The 17,773-nt window shown below is 41.6% G+C and overlaps 1 long non-coding RNA gene across 1 annotated transcript in view; it reads left to right on the plus strand.

The window, feature by feature from the left end:
• The window catches only part of LOC127529144 (uncharacterized), an 81,585-nt gene that overhangs the window by 53,487 nt on the left and 10,325 nt on the right, over nt 1-17,773 (plus strand). Inside the window, exon 2 of the long non-coding RNA XR_007935825.1 lies at nt 8,502-8,630. This is a non-coding gene — a long non-coding RNA (uncharacterized LOC127529144). The remainder of the gene's footprint in view (nt 1-8,501; nt 8,631-17,773) is intronic.

Here is a 17,773-nt window from a genome sequence, read left to right on the forward strand (position 1 = left end):
CTGTGACCTTGTAGTTAGGATATAGTGGGTTGGATAATGGATGGATGGATGGGTGGCAGCACGGTGGCACAGTGGGTAGCACAGCTGCCTTGCAGTTAGGAGATCTGGGTTCGCTTCCTGGCTCCTCCCTGCGTGGAGTTTGCATGTTCTCCCTGTCTCTGTGTGGGTTTCCTCCCACAGTCCAAAGACATGCAGGTTAGGTGCATTGGCGATCCTGAATTGTCCCTAGTGTGTGCTTGGTGTGTGGGTGTGTGTGTGTGTGTGTGTGTGCGTGTGTGTGTGTGTGTGTGTGTCCTGCAGTGGGCTGGTGCCCTGCTCGGGATTTGTTCCTGCCTTGCACCCTGTGTTGGATGGGATTGGCTCCAGCAGACCCCCATGACCCTGTGTTAGGATATAGTGGGTGGGATAATGATTGACTGACTGACTGACTGATTTTAAAGGGGGGTCTCTGGGTCATCAGTCCAAACGTAAAGGAAAAAGTCTTCATATTTACTAACACAAAATCCAATCCAAAAATTGAGATTCCATCACTTTTGTAACACCATCTGTCCAGGTCATTTTTTTGGGGGAGGTGGTGGGGTTGGTGGTGGTCTGAATTGGCATACGATGCCCTCAGGGTGTTTGTAAGAAATGCAAGGACTTGACTTTATGAGGGACAAAGTAGTTTCAAAATGTGTGCTTCAGTTTTAATATGTAAAGTCTCAATATTCTTGATTGTAATTGAAATTTGTCATTTATCACCCTCTGATGGAGGGCTGCAGAGGGCTAGATCTTTAGTAAGGGGTCAAAAATTCAAAAATAACACCCTATTTGTGATCATTGACCTTGAAATTGCCTAAAATGATACCCCACAAGCTTATGTTTGAAATTTGTCATTTGTAACCTTCTGCGAATGGCTCTTAGAGAGCTAAGACCAGCAGTAAAGAAACAAATATCAAAAATTTGATATTTATAATCAGCAATCTCAAAACTGAAAAAAAAAACAATGCTTCACATGACTATATTGCTGATTCCCATTTTTTTCAAACTTTTGTCAAATGGACAAAATATATGTAAATATCTATCCAACTGAATAAAAGAATAAATGCCCATGTATCTGTGTGTCTGTCTGCTTGCTGTGTTTCTCTTTGTTTTCCAACAGGTGGCACATCACAAACATCTGTCATAATTACAACATAATTACAACAAATATTCTAGCAATGCATTTTATTATGATACATGTTTGACATGCACCATCTGTTGGAATGACAAATACAATTCATTTTATTACTGCATTCATTACAAAAATATATTCCAATAGACGGTGCATTGCACATGTCAATGCTGAGGTCTACATTGAATACTTTGATTTCTATCAGTCTTAGATAATACAGCTAGCATATGTTTAGATAGATATAGATACTATATATTGACAACTATACTATGTATTGCTCCGGAGCCTTGGACTGTAGCACTTCCACCACACCTGGACGTGCTGCCAGAAGAGGATTGGGGAGCACCTGGAGCACTTCTGGGTGTGGTAAAAAATAGGCCACCTCACTCCTTAGAAAGAAAGAAAGAAAGAAAGAAAGAAAGAAAGAAAGAAAGAAAGAAAGAAAGAAAGAAAGAAAGAAAGAAAGAAAGAAAGAAAGAAAGATAAGGAAAGGGACTGAGTATTAGTGCTGGTGCTTTGTGCACCATGTGTGCTAAAGGAAGGCAAAATAAAACTTTGTGCTTTTGGACTTGGGTGTCCTGCGTCTGTCTGAGGTCGGGGCTGGTTTTCCACTATATATATATATATATATATATAGTCACACACATGCACATGGGAGCCAGCCACAGGGACCAAAAGAAATGAATTCCATGCCCTGCCGGGGGGTGGTGGGGTGCATTCAACCATTTTATTTTGTCCCCGCAGACCAGACACGGGAAATTCCACATGAATACGAAGACATCACTTTTGCCTCAGCTCTGAGGACTACAGTACTGTGCAAAAGTTTTAGGCAGGTGTGAAAAAATGCTGTAAACAAAGAATGCTTTCAGAAATATAAATAATGATTGTTTATTGTTATCAATTTACAAAATGCAAAGTGAGCGAACAAAAGAAAAATCTAAATCAAATCAATATTTGGTGTTGCTACATTTTGCCTTCAAACCAGCATCAATTCTTATTGGTCTACTTGCACAAAGTCAGGGATTTTGTAGGATTCTAGTCAGGTGTCTGATCAACCAATTCTACCAAACAGGTGCTAATGATCATCAATGTCACACGTAGGTTGAAACACAGTCATTAACTGAAACAGAAACAACTGTGTAGGAGGCTTAAAACTGGGTGAGGAACAGCCAAACTCTGCTACCAAGGTGAGGTTGTGGAAGACAGTGTCATGTCATGGCAAGATTGAGAACAGCAACAAGTCACAAGGTAGTTCTACTGCATCAGCAAGGTCTCTCGTAGACAAAGATTTCAAAGCAGACTGGGGTTTCAAGATGTGCTGTTCAAGCTCAAAGCACAAAGAAATGGGCAACGTTGAGGATCGTAGACGCAGTGGTCGGCCAAGGAAACTTAGTGCAGCAGATGAAAGACACATCAAGCTTATTACCCTTCGAAATTGGAAGATGTCCAGCAGTGCCATCAGCTCAGAACTGGCAGAAACCAGTGGGACCCAGGTACACCCATCTACTGTCTGGAGAAGTCTGGCGAGAAGTGGTCTTCATGGAAGAGTTGCAGCCAAAAAGCCACACCTCCGACATGGAAACAAGGCCAAGCGACTCAAGTATGCATGAAAACATAAGAACTGGGGTGCAGAAAAATGGCAGCAGGTGCTCTGGACTGATGAGTCAAATTTTGGCTGTAGCAGAAGGCAGTTTGTTCGTTGAAGGGCTGGAGAGCGGTACAATAATGAGTGTCTGCAGGCAACAGTGAAGCATGGTGGAGGTTCCTTGAACGTTTGGGGCTGCATTTCTGCAAATGGAGTTGGAGATTTGGTCAGGATTAATGGTGTTCTCAATGCTGAGAAATACAGGCAGATACTACTCCATCATGCAATACCATCAGGGAGGCGTATGATTGGCCCCAAATTTATTCTGCAGCAGGACAACGACCCCAAACATATAGCCAAAGTCATTAAGAACTATCTTCAGCGTAAAGAAGAACAAGAAGTCCTGGAAGTGATGGTATGGCCCCCACAGAGCCCTGATCTTAACATCATCGAGTGTGTCTGGGATTACATGAAGAGACAGAAGGATGTGATGAAGCCGACATCCACAGAAGATCTGTGGTTAGTTCTCCAAGATGTTTGGAACAACCTACCAGCTGAGTTCCTTCAAAAACTGTGTGCAAGTGTACCTAGAAGAACTGATGCTGTTTTGAAGGCAAAGGGTGGTCACACCAAATATTGATTTGATTTAGATTTCTCTTTTGTTCATTCACTGCATTTTGTTGATTGATGAAAATAAATGATTAACACTTCCATTTTTGAAAGCATTCTTTGTTTACAGCATTTTTTCACACCTGCCTAAAACGTTTGCACAGTACTGTATATCACTTCTTGTCCAGGCCCCGAGGACGACATCACTTCTACAAACCTCCCTATAAAACCCCACTCCCTTCGTCTTTTGATCAGTTCTGTTTTGGACTCCGTTCTGTACATTGTTGTGCTGAATATTTTGATTGCTTTGCAACCAAGGTTAAGTACAAGGGTGGATGCCCCAAACCTTTGTTTTGTGTCAAGGTGCTTTATTTCACAGTGGCATAGTCGGCAGGATGGCCTCCATAAAGAGACAGGAGAAGAACCTCAAGAAAGCCTCGACACAACACCCAAACCTCCAGCCATTAAAGACTCAGGTGGAATAGTACCGTCCCTACATTGCCGGGTTGGAGTCAGTTGGTGTGAGTAGTGGGGAGCCGGAGTCAGGTGGAAGTAGACGGAGCTTGCAAGAGAAGAGTGGAGGCGGCCGAAGAGAAAGAAAGGACAGAGCGGTATGGTGGTGATTTAGGCACTGTGTGTGCTGTGTGCACCAAACGGAAAATAAACAGTGCGTGTTTTGAACATTTATAAAAGGAAATCCTGAGACGAGACTTTCTCGGAGATAATTTCAGGTCCCGCGAGACGAGACTTTTTCCCAAGAGATTTTGCCAAGTCCCGCCCTCCTGTCAAACATTTACAACTGCGCCCACGGTCCACGTACTTCTCATTCGTGTGAATGCTATTGTCAGACACAGTTCCTGCACTCTCAGCTCCAAGCGGGGTAGGAAATAAAAGACAAAGAGTAGAACACAAAGTAGAACATCGTAAAGAGGTTCAAAAAATTACACATGCAGAGCAGGTTAGAGAGTATGAAAGTACTAAAATTTGAAGTCTCAAAAAATGATAGTAAAGATCGCATTAGCGCAAACAAACAGAAATCATTTCTCGGTGAAATAACGGAACAGCGAAAAGAGATTGTCTAATTCGTGCTGCCATCAGGGAAAAGTAGTGTTTCTTCCAAGTGAAGAGAAGAATATATATATACTAGCCAACCCGCGGCGTAGCATACGCATCATAATTATGTATTGATGAGTGAACACTTCCTGAAAGACACAGTTGTCCAAATGGGGTGGGTTTGAGGATACGACTGTAGGTGAATGAAAAGATGGAACTCTGGAGAGGGCAACATACAATTGTCCATGACTGACAATTGGAGGACCGCCGTCGCACGCTCATTCAGCGATTCACATCCGCACCAAACAAACTGTTGTACTCGCTGCATACAGCGATTCACATCCGCGACAAACATGATTTTTCTTAGATGGTCCTGTCGCGTCCACTCTCGCTCTTGAAGCATACACACTGCCTGGTCATGTGCCCGCTCGCAAGAGCAACTCACAGAGACCCGCCCACCAACTCTAAGACCATGGTGTGTAAAACAGTTTGCGATGGTGGACGCGGTCGTGTGTCATAACCGAAAAGAATAATGAAAAGTCAACGAGGCTCAGAGGTGCATGTGGAGTGTAGCAGAGATGAACACGAATGACGCCCTGCTCTGTGAGTTGCTGCGTCCGAGTTAGTGGGCATGGCTCGGCGAGTTGTTGTCGTATCCAATGGTCTTAGAGTTGGTGGGCGTGGCTCTGTGCTGCGTGCTTCCATGGGTGTCTTGCTTGCACTGGCAGCGGCTTAGTGAATTATATATATAGATTTATGTATATGTATATATTTATATGCATATTGTCACGACACGAGCACATGGGGAGCAGTTTAAGTACCCGACACACACTGTGACAAGTCGTGCCAGGGGACAACGGCAGCGTACTAACCTCTCTCTTCTTACTTTCCCAGAAAGAACGAGGCACTGCTACCATAATACCGCCTGGACAATTCAAAGAGCCGCAGCACTTCCGGGTTCCTTTCTTCCCTCTTGTCCCCGGTTGGTGATGTCAGCCACCCATCCAGCACCACGGTTTTCCCAGCATCCCACAGTTTCATTTCCGGTCCAACCCTATAAAATGTTCGTCTACCTATCCTTCTGTGTCTTTGAGTTGTGGAAACTATTGACATTGAATTTGTGTTACAGTGTACGGGGCTAACAACCCTAAATCTTTATAAGTATTTGTGTCAATTATTACAATATATATAAATAACAAAAATATATATGTGTATATATATATATATATATATATATATATATATATATATATATATATATATATATATATATATATATGAGATCCTACTATATTTAAAGAAGTCAAGTTATGCTCTTCACCTCACTGTCTGTTTTCTTCATCTTTCACCTCCAGAGGGTCCTGTAGCTCATTTTGTGAATTTTGCAGTCGCTTTGAGCTCTAAGGGCCTGATTTTTTTCTCAGAATTTTTTTCTTCAAATAAGCTGTCATTTTATATCAGTGATATGTCCGACTATGGTGTACAAATCTAATGTCACGCTGAACAGCTTCAGAGACATGCATGGTTTTTTTTTTCCTTCTGTTACTATCTTATTTACATGAAAATTCCGCTCACAATGTGCACTGTAAACAGGCAAGAAAATAGAAAACATATCCTTACCTCGGGAAAAATGGTGTAAAGAATCTGCAGTAAAATACACTGCTTCCAATTTCCTTCTGCTGTCATAAACAGATCTCAGAGACGAGGCAGGCATGTTTTCTGAAATTGAAACCTTTGCCGCTTCAGAGTGGTCTTGTAGATGTTAAGGCTTTTGTTTTCATGTTTAGACTGAAATCATGTATTTTAAATCATAAGATCAGGCACAGGATTTCTAACAATTTGCAGAAATTATTTTACTTATAAACACGATTGTTCAGTGGCAAATTAATGTATATTGTGACTTTGGGAAAAATAAATTAGTCTTGAACAACACCGCATACATGATGGTCAGGTGCCTGTTTCAGAATCCTGGAGAGTTGGGTTAACTAAGGGTTAACATTTAAAAAATAACAAAGTCATCAGGAACAAGTGCTAATATATCATTCCATCTGTCTGTCTTTCCTTCTATCGATCCATCCATCCATCTGATCACTGACTCCATCACTCCATACATTTTCAGATGATTTATTAAATAGTGCCTTTCACATCTATCTATCTATCTATCTATCTATCTATCTATCTATCTATCTATCTATCTATCTATCTATCTATCTATCTATCTATCTATCTATCTATCTATCTATCTATCTATCTATCTATCTATCTGCTCACATATAAAGTTTTTTAGGACCACCTGTCCACCTGCTTATCCCTTCAATTATCGCACATGACAGCTGGTGCCAGATGGACCAGTTTGAGTTTTTCTGGAGCTGCTCATCTCCTGGGACACACGACAGTCCCTGGAGTTTCCTCAGAATTGTGTGAAAACAGAAAACATCCAGTGAGCGGCAGACCTGTGGACTGAAGTGCCTTATTGATGACAGAAGTCAGATGAGAATGGACTGATCTCTCCAAGCTGACATAACAGCTATGGTAACTCAGGTGACCATTCTGTACAGCTGTGGTGAGTAGAAGAGCATCTCAGCACAACACTTCAGACTGTGAGACGGATGGGCTACCACAGCAGAAGACCATATCAGATTCCACTCCTGTAAGCCAAGAACTGTAAGCTGAGGCTGCAGCGGGCACATCATCTCATCTCATCTCATCTCACCTCATCTCATCAGGACCACAGGCCTAACTTTGAATCATTTGGAGCTAATTAATCTTGGGAAATCCATGAAGTAGAATAGACATATTTAGCCAAATCAGAATATTTTTTCTTTTTGGTTATTCCAGTGTGTTGCAGCGGCCACAGGGTCACCAAAACTAGACAGCAGATGACTGGAAGAACATAGTCTGAAATCCATTCACTCAGTTTGCCTTGTGCCAACAGTCCAGGCTGCTACTGGTGGTGGTGGTGGTGGTAGAATGATGGTTTGGGTTTTGTTTTCTTGGCTTTTTCGGCCCATTATTATCAATCAATCAATAATCATCTGAACACCATGGACTATTTGAGTATTGTTGCTGACCATGTTCATCCATTCATAGCTGCAATTTAACCGTCTTCTTATGGCCACATCAGTCGTGGTCACACACCAGAACTCTTCTCAAACTGGTTTCCTGAACATGACAATGAGTTCAGTATCCTTCAGTGGCCTTCCCAGTCACCAGATCTGATTCCAGTAGAACATCTTTGGGAATTTGGGAGAACGGGCGATTCACAGCATAACAAATCAGCAGTAATGGACTTGAATCTCAACGGCATGTTTCTCACCTCAAGCCAAGAACTCTGGATGTTTTGAGAGTTGGGATTCTACACCCTTAAAAACAAAAGCACCAAAGTGGTTCTTTAGAACGATGCAGTAGGGGAAACCATTTTTAGTTCCCAACAGATCCAGACGCATGAAGGTTCCAGAAAGAACTTTTATTTATTTAGATCTGTAAGAGGCTCCATACAGTAAATAGCCATGAATCGATGGTAACAGCTTAGTGAAATACCAATGACTCATGATCTTTTAAGGACTCTCGCTGCATACAGTAGCATAAAGAACATACAAACAATCTGGACGAGAACAGGCCATTCAGCCCAGCAGAGCTCACCAGTCCTGCCCTACTTAACTCTTCTAAATTAACATTAAGTCGAGTTTTGAAAGTCCCTAAAGTCCTCCTGTTTACGACACTTCTCGGTCACTTATTCCAAGTGTTTTGGTTCTCTGTGTATAGAAAAACATCCTAATGTTTGTGTGAAATTGACCGTTCACAAGCATCTGTGTCCCCGTGTTCTTGATGAACTCATTTTAAAGTCACCGTCTCGATCCACTGGACCCATTCTCTTCAAAATTTTAAACTCAGGTCTCCTCTTAGTCTTCTTTTGTTTAAACTGTAAAGGCTCAGCTCTTTTCATCTTTCCTCATAACTCATCCCCTGTAGCCCCTCGATCAGCCCAGTCGCTCTTCTCTGTTCTTTCTCCAGTGCTGCTATGTCCTTTTTGTAGCCTGGAGACCAAAGCTGCCCCCAGTACTCCAGATGAGACCTCACCAGTGTGCTATAAAGGTTGAGCAGAACCTCCTGTGACTTGTACTCCACACATCAAGGCGCTATATAACCTGACATTCTGTTAGCCTTCTTAATGGCTTCTGAACACTGTCTGGACATTGATAGTGTCATAATTTTAAACACTTCAATCAGGTCTCCTCCTCATCTTTACTGTAAAGGCTCAGCTCTTTTCATCTTTCCTCATAACTCATCCCCTGTAGCCCCTCAATCAGCCAAGTCGCTCTTCTCTGTTCTTTCTCTGGTGCTGTCATGTCCTTTTTGTAGCCTGGAGACCAAAACTACGCCCAGTACACCCAGATGAGGCCTCAGCAGTATGTGTTCTAAAGCTTGAGCAACACCTCCTGTAACTTGTACTCCACAAACTCAAGGCGCTATATAACCTGACATTCTGTTAGCCTTCTTAATGACTTCTGAACACTGTCTGGCAATTGAAAATCTCAAGTCCACTGCAACTCCTAAATCCTTCTCATAAGATGGACTCTCGATTTTCAAACCGCCCATTGTGTATTCAGACCTCTTATTTTTACTTCCTAAGTTTCATACTTTATATTTACTGACATTAAATCTGCCCAAGCCTGTATGCTGACCAAGTCCCTCTGTGATGATTTAACAGATTCCAGTTTATCTGCTAATCCACCTATCTTGGTATCATCCATCCATCCATCCATTCCATTTTCCAATCCGCTGAATCCAAACACAGAGTCACGGGGGTCCACTGGAGCCAATCCCAGCCAACACAGGGCACAAGACAGGAACCAATCCCGGGCAGGGTGCACACCCACCGCAGGACACACACAAACACCAAGCACACACTAGGGCCAATTTAGAATCACCAATCCACCTAACCTGCATGTCTTTGGAATGTGGGAGGAAACCCATGCAGACACGGGGAGAACATGCAAACTCCATGCAGGGAGGACCCGGGAAGCGAACCCAGGTCCCTAGATCTCCCAACTGCGAGGCAGCAGCGCTACCCACTGCACCACCGTGCCGCCCTCTTGGTATCATCTGCAAACTTAATCAGCTTGTTACTTATGTTCCTATCCAAATCATTTATATATCTTAAAAACATCAGCGGCCCCAGCACTTTCCGGTGCTGGACACCACTCTTAACATCAGCCAATTCTGATGAGGGTCCTCACACCATAACACAGACTCATTCCAGGTTTCTTAATCTGTTTGTGTCCTACTGGTAGCCAGATTTCAGTTTTATTTCCACATATTAGGAAGTTTTTCAAAGCACAAAGAAGCAACTTCATATGCAAAGAACCCTTTCCAGAATGCAATGATGCTTAGTCAAGCAATGAAGCCACAAGGAACCACACAACCCAGTAAAGAACCATAAAGTGGCATTAAAGAACCCACATTTTGAAGAGTGTGCCCAGTATTAGTATGGTGGTCTGAAGACTCTCCTCAGTGGGTGTATGTTTGGAGTCCGTGGCAGAAGAGGCAGCAATGGGCCCCTTGAGTTTACATGCGGAGGTGGATGGAGAACGAGAACTGAAGGGGTTAAACCGAATCCTCACCTCCACAGATAAGAAGTGCAGCTTCAATTCAGCCCAACAGCTGTGGATTCAATCACTTTAGGATGGATTTGTGTGTCTGCTTTAATTATGCGCTTATATAATGAGCAACACATGGCAGCATTAAAACAATTCAAATTTGTAGAAAAATCTGATGAACAGTTGGGAACAGCAATCACATTCTTTACTAACCCGAGCCTTTTCATTGCTTTTTGTTGTTTTTTTTTTGTAATCTGAGTCCTCTTTAAAAAATAAATAAATAAAAATATGTAAAATAAAAATATGCAAATCATAGAAATTCCAGTTGTGCTGCTACTTCGCAGAACATGGGACCTGATGCCCTCATGTATTGAGTTTCTCCCTACTTAGGTTTTCTCAAAATATCCCATAGTTGGGTGAACTGAGTGGCATGGAATGAGTAGGTGAGTGTGCCCTGCCATAGACTGGCATGTTATTCAGGTCTAAAATAAACAGGAGACAGAAAAATCGGGAGTGGTCTCCCCTGGACCTTCTCGTATACTCAGATATGGGGATGGATATATGAGGAGTAAACCGCAGACAGTGATTATATTGTTATATCATGTACATTAAAGAACTATCAACAACAAATGAAATCTCTCTATATATTAAATCCAACGTCTGTCTGTCTGTCTGCTTTTCACGAGAGAACTACTTAACAGATAGAGATTGGGTTTTTTTCTAGAATTTTCTTGAAAATTCCAGTAGATTTTCCGACTTCTCTCATTGCGCTGTGTATCTTATAGTTCGCTCGCGGTACCGATTTATTTGCGCAAATGCAAGAGAGACACAGCAGGCCGAGGGGAGGGGCCTTAGAGCATGCCTTACATCTGCTTAGCTAGCGAACGAGAGAACTACTTAATGGATTTAGATCTGGGTTTTTTCTAGAATGTTCTTGAACATTCCAGTTGATTTTGTGACATCTCTCATCGCGCTGTATGTATCATGTATCATGTATCGTAATTCGCTTGTGGTAGTGATTTATTTGCGCAAATCCTAGGGACACGTACAGGACCGGGGGGTGGGGCCTTAGGGCATGCCTTACATCTGCTTAGCTAGCGAACGAGAGAATTACTTAAAGGATTTAGATCGGGGTTTTTTCTAGAATGTTCTTGAACATTCCAGTTGATTTTGCAACATCTCTCATCGCACTATGTATCATAATTCGCTTGCGGTAGCGATTTATTTGCGCAAATCCGAGAGACACGTACAGGGCCGAGGGGATGGGGGCCGGTTCATCCTCACTCATGCACCAGCCTCGGGGTGTATCTTACATCCACTTAGTTAGCAAACGAGAGAACTACGTCACGGATTTTAGATTGGGTTTTTTTCTATAATATGCTTGAACATTCTGGTTGATTCTGCGACTTCTCTCAATGCTCTAAGTATCATCGTTCGCTTGCGATACCGATTTATTTGCTTAAATCTGAGAGACACGTAGCAGGCTGAGGGGAGCCGGTCAGGGCCCTCCTCGCTCACGCGCCAGCCTCCATTCGAGTCGATCAACCTCTGTGTTTTGGAGTGTTCCTTGCCTCCACTTAGCTAGTGATGACTGTTTGTTTATTGATTTTTAAATTTTGTCCTGTTTCACTACTACACGGGCAGTGCTCCTGGGGATGGCTAGTTAATAATATATTGAACAATTATTATAAAAGCAAAGATGAAGAAATCGGACTCTGCAGCTGCATGAATAAAAGGTAAAGTACCACTTCCAGTTTGTAGAAATAACCCAAAAGTTGATAGAAATCTACGATTTGTACCTAAAACTTGCAAAATTTGGTTGACCAAAGTGAAAGCGTACTCACGTCATCGAGTTTACACACACAGACACACAAACATAATTCCAAAAATGGTATTTTCGGACTCAGGGAGATCTAAAATGTTGAGATTCATCAAAATCTCGAAACTGAATTTTTGGACGATTACAATACCTTCCCTATAGTTTGTATACGAGAAATTAAAACGTTTTGGGGTAGCCACCCTGTATGCTTGAAACAGTGAAGGCTCAAAAAAGGCAAAATAAGCAATTTGAGGTCTTTCTGGACTTGAGTCCAAAACAGAACTGAGGTATAATGACAAAGATGGCCGATATATAGTTCATCGACAGGAAGAGGCAGGATTTGAAGTGGAAATGATGTCATAAGGAGACGGGTTCTGATGGACCGGAGGCAGAAATAATGTCTGTACATTTTTATGAAACGGGTTCTTCAGGTGGTCTGCAGAGGGATAGAGGAGAAAGAGTTAGAGTAGAGCGCCAACCCCTGGTCTCGCAGACAAACACATTTATTCGAGCCTGTAATCTTTCTTCCATGACACAGGGTTTGCTTCTGCTTTATGCCCAATGCCAGTGGAACAGGTGCCAGCTTCACATGACGTGTGAAAAGTAAAGGACTGTTATGTTTGGAAGAATCACTTCTGGGTCAGCTCACCTCCTGACTCACCAGCATGAGAAAACCCCCACATGTGACATGACATCCGACACCTCTTGATGTCCAGTTATGCAAGACGTTGAGATTTGTGGGGTTCCTCCATGTGTTTGGCCCTCTAGACCTGAAAAATTCTCATTTTTCAGCAATTTTTGAACCATAGGTAGGAAATTACACTCTTATGATAAATAGCAAAACAATAATGTGTCTGCAGCAAAAATGATGTGAAGGACTTGACGTTGTGCAGGCCACATCAACAGACCCCAGGGGTTCCTCCCCTAATAGTATACTAGGGACTCCTTTTGACAAAACTTGTAAAAAATGGTGCTCAGAAAGATGTGTGGAGTTATTCCAAGTTTTCTGATCATGAATATGGTCATATGTTTGATATTAGATTCTTCATCGGTGGTCTTAGCCCTGTAGGAGCCATTCCCAGAAGGTTAAAAATAACAAATTTCAAGCATACATTTTACACTAATTCAGGGGCAGTGATTACGAATATGATGTTATTTTTGGTTTTTGAACTTTTACTATTGATTTAGCCCTTTATGGACCGCTAACAGAGAGTGAAAAATGACACATTTCTATTGCAATATTCGCATTTTAAAATTTCACATATTTGATTCAACTTGTATCTCACAAATTAGGCCGGGTTATGTTAATTCAGACCTCCATGTGAAGGTTCCAAGAAGAGCCTTTATTTATTGTCACACACGTGTGTCTTGGGGACGGCTTAAAGGCTCTAGTGGCGGTAATTCCTCGCTGATCCACATGGTGGCCTCTTCTCTTCCTTCCTCCCTACCACAGACTTGATGATTGACAGCCTCACCACCTCTGACATCACTTCTGGTGTCCGCCCACCTGGATCTGCCTCTTTTGTATTAAGCCAATAAGTGTCGCCACCTTGGACAGTCTGATCTGAGACTCGTGTCCCTTAGCGATATTATTTTGCTGTAAAGCTTCAAACTATTGTTTTGGCTTTACAGTAATTAGAGGTGTAGTGTCACCCCAAATCTTTGTCTTGTCCTCTTTTACATTATTTACATTCATAACAGGTGACACAAATAGCCATGAATGGCTGATAACAGATGTGTGACCTGCAAGTGGGTTCTTGATTTTAGAAGGACCCTCACAGCATAAAATCACACAGGCTCAGTTCAGGTTTTCTTGATCTGTTGTATCCTACTTGTATGTTTAAGATTTCTGTATTGTTCTCATATTAGGATCAATTTCAAAGAACCAACTTCATATCTAATGGACCCTTTTCAGAATGAAATTCTTCTTCCTCCAGCAATGGTTCTATGAGAGACCGCAACTTCCCAGTAAATAGTGTTTTGAAGAGTGTAAGCCACTCATTGCCCTGTCCTATGTAGTTAAGGGTCTCCACCCCATTGCCCCTAAAAGTTACATAACAACGGCTTCCCGAGCTCCGATGGAGAGCACTGCCGCCTCGTCTAAGTGTATCTGAACCCCCACATTTGTCATACGGCTGAAAACTCACGACTCAAAATGTCATTGTGTGCATCTCTCCTGACTGGCTTATCAACTCTTCACCAAAGCTGCGGTGACATTTTACAGCTTTTCTTTGGGGTTTGACTTACACTCACATCGAGGAGGCACATTTCCACAAATCAGAATAGGACCTGACATGTGAAATGTCCAGGTTAAGCTCTTCTACCATTTTGCACATACGACTTTAACTCACGTCATGTCCTGTGGTGTGTTAAAGTGACCTGTGAAATGTCTGATTCTTCGGGAAGAAGCAGCTGCGTTTTTGGCTTAGTGGTGTAAGTTAAGGTCTGAAGAGCGGACAGGTTGAGAATGCACTGTAAAGACTGACAGAGAAATGGGGTTTATGAAGGACACTTAGGTGAAAATGGATACCCAGAAAACCAGTGAGTGATAAACAGCTTGTTGGACGAAGTGAGGCGCATTCATCAGACGCAACCTTGTGAAGGGAGCACCACGTAGAAGAACATCTCATAAGAACCTTATGCTGGATTTCTTAAGTTTGATCTTTTTCAAGTCAAAGTTATTTCCATGCCATCGTGGTATATGTTATGTAAGTCCCTGAGAAGAGCAACAGGCGTCCCGGATGGGATGGAGGATGAGTTCAAAGAAGAATCCTAGGATGGAGATTAATTTCTTACCCAATTGTAACTGAAAGAGTTTTACAAGATGAAGAAAGGAAAAAGAAAAAAATATAAAAATTAGATTAGACAATGCTAAGTAACAAAGAATAAAGTAAGGTCTGAAAAAACTATCTATCTATCTATCTATCTATCTATCTATCTATCTATCTATCTATCTATCTATCTATCTATCTATCTATCTATCTATCTATCTATCTATCTATCTATCTATCTATCTATCTATCTATGTATGATATAGTGCCTTTCACTATCTATCTATCTATCTATCTATCTATCTATCTATCTATCTATCTATCTATCTATCTATCTATCTATCTATCTATCTATCTATCTATCTATCTATCTATCTATCTATCTATCTATCTATCTATCTATCTATCTATCTATCTATCTATCTATCTACCTAGACAGATTCTGACTTGGCTAAATATGTCTATTCTACTTCATGGATTTCCCCTGATTTGTTTGCTCCAAATGATTCAAAGTAAGGCCTGTGGTCTCGATGAGATGAGATGAGATGAGGTGAGATGATGTGCCCGCTGCAGCCTCAGCTTAAAGTTCTTAACTTACAGGAGTGGAATCCAACATGGTCTTCTGCTGTGGTAGCCCATCCATCTCACGGTCTGATGTATTGTGCATTCTGAGATGCTTTTCTACTCACCACAGCTCAATCCATCCTCCTCAGACTTCAGGCAATTCAGTCCACAGGTCTACCGCTCACTGGATGTTTTGTGTTTTCACATAATTCTGAGGAAACTCCAGGGACCGTTGTGTGTCCCAGGAGATGAGCAGTTCCAGAAAAACTCAAACCAGTCCATCTGGCACCAGCTGTCATGTGTGATAATTGAAGGGATAAGCAGGTGGACAGGTGGTCCTAAAAACTTTATATGTGAGCAGATAGATAGATAGATAGATAGATAGATAGATAGATAGATAGATAGATAGATAGATAGATAGATAGATAGATAGATAGATAGATAGATAGATAGATAGATAGATAGATAGATCAGCCTCAGTTGCATTCTTCTGTTCTTGTTCTCCATGGAATGCTGCCCTTTCTATCCACCCAGTATTCCAGTAGGGCTCATTTGAAATGTTTCAGGATGATCTATCTATCTATCTATCTATCTATCTATCTATCTATCTATCTATCTATCTATCTATCTATCTATCTATCTATCTATCTATCTATCTATCTATCTATCTATCTATCTATCTATCTATCTATCTATCTATCTATCTATCTAAGCCCCCAGGTGGTTACAATTAATTTGAATCGAAAACAGGACTCTTGACCTACAAGTGGGAGGAAGAAGCAGATTCTTAATTCAAAAACCAACCAACCAATATGGATGTTGGTTAGTAAATGGCAGTAGAAATTTACTGCAGTCTGCGTACGGGACAACATGGACCCAATACACCTATAATGGAGCACCTTTCATATCAATCAACAATTACGGCACCAGAAAATGGCAACATATTTGCTTGTTAATTAGCACACAAGTAAGAATTTCACTGTATTATCCAAATCTATAAACCTTCAGTATGTCTTTCTGAAATGTCCGTGAAGGCACTAACACCCCGAATGGCTTATGACTAAATCTCTATAATGTAGCCTGCCTGAGCCGTGGCCCTAACGATTTGTATAATTTAATATATAACTCATGCCATGAGGAAAATGTTACTGCTCCAAAGAATCAACTTTGTCAAAATTCTTTAGGAGAAATTACTATAGACAAAAAGGAGACAGGAGATACCACCAATGTAATAAGTCCAAATTGAAATTCTGGTTTAAAATTCTGTGATGTCTCTTTCTAGTCTTATTTTATGCCATTTCAAGAGTTTCTATTTCTATTTATTATTAAGATTGTTATGAGATGACAATGTGCTGATGAGTTTTTGTGGCAAATTACGCAAGAGAAAGAGGCAGCACTCTAGAGGAACCATCAAATACTGTCATTCTGCAATGAATTATACGTTTTTCTCATCAATTGCTATCGTAATGACCGATTTTATGATCAGAAAGATCAGCATCAGAGCGGTAAAGAATTACTGAAATGTTAGAGAAGAGTTCGGCTAACTTGGTTCCTAAGGGCGCAAAGCCTACTGGCGCTCATGTCCAATTTTTTTTTTTTCCCTCAGAACAAAAGTCCGAGTAGCAGGAGACAAAGGACAATGTCAGTTTTATTTTATTTTCTGACCTCATGATTGTCTAGGAGAAACCATAAAAGATATTAAGGAGATCTCTTTCATTCCTATGTGATGTCATGTTATACATGCTGTTTTCTTCTTCTTCTTCTTCTTCTTCTTCTTCTTCTTCTTCTTCTTCTTCTTTTTCTCTATTGACACTAAACCAGGAGTGAAGAAATCTCAGTTCTGGAGCATTGCAGTGACTGCAGGTTTTTGTTACCGTCAGCCTGTCTTCATCAGCAGGACTCTTTGCTTAATTAGCCTACTTGTGCATCAATTCATGCATTCAAAAGAACCTGGCAGTGTGAGTTCTTTTCCTGCCAGAATATAGCAGCACAAATCTGCGTCATGGGAATGTATCCAGACTCTTCAGCCTGAGGCTGCTCACTTATTTTGTTGATAAAGTAAATTATTTGTGATGCTCAGAAGTCATAAGTGTTAATGACAGAGCGCTCTCCTTATTAGCAGCCCGAGCCCGAGCTTTCGCTTGAGCCTTCTTTGTTGACTGAAATTTAACTCTTAGGTCTACTGCAGTCAATTCCTTTGTTTTAAGTGGCGCTTTGGCATGAAAACTCTGGTAGGAACAAATAGGCCTGTGAGAGTGAGAAGCTACAGAAGTGCAGAGTTGCCAGGAAGCGGAGAAGGGTCCAGCTGCAGACCTCCGCAGTTCAGCAGCTCCACTGGGCAGCCAATTGGACTTCACGTTTTGGTCACATGGTTTACTTGACTTGAGTTAGATAACTCCTCCCATAAACCCTAATCTTAACCATAGTGTAACCAGGCGTATCACGACACATCACTGAGGTATAACACAAAGTGATAACTTCCTCAATGGAGGAGAGCTCTGGAGGTCCGCAAGTTAGACTCGATTGAGGAAGCGGGTAAGACAGAGAGATGATGAAACACATTTAGAGCAGAACTTACGAGACCCGCTCTATTTGTCTATGTGCAAAGCCGCTGGCCAT

Source organism: Erpetoichthys calabaricus, chromosome 9, assembly GCF_900747795.2.
Source record: "Erpetoichthys calabaricus chromosome 9, fErpCal1.3, whole genome shotgun sequence".
Taxonomy (NCBI): Eukaryota; Metazoa; Chordata; class Cladistia; order Polypteriformes; family Polypteridae; genus Erpetoichthys; species Erpetoichthys calabaricus.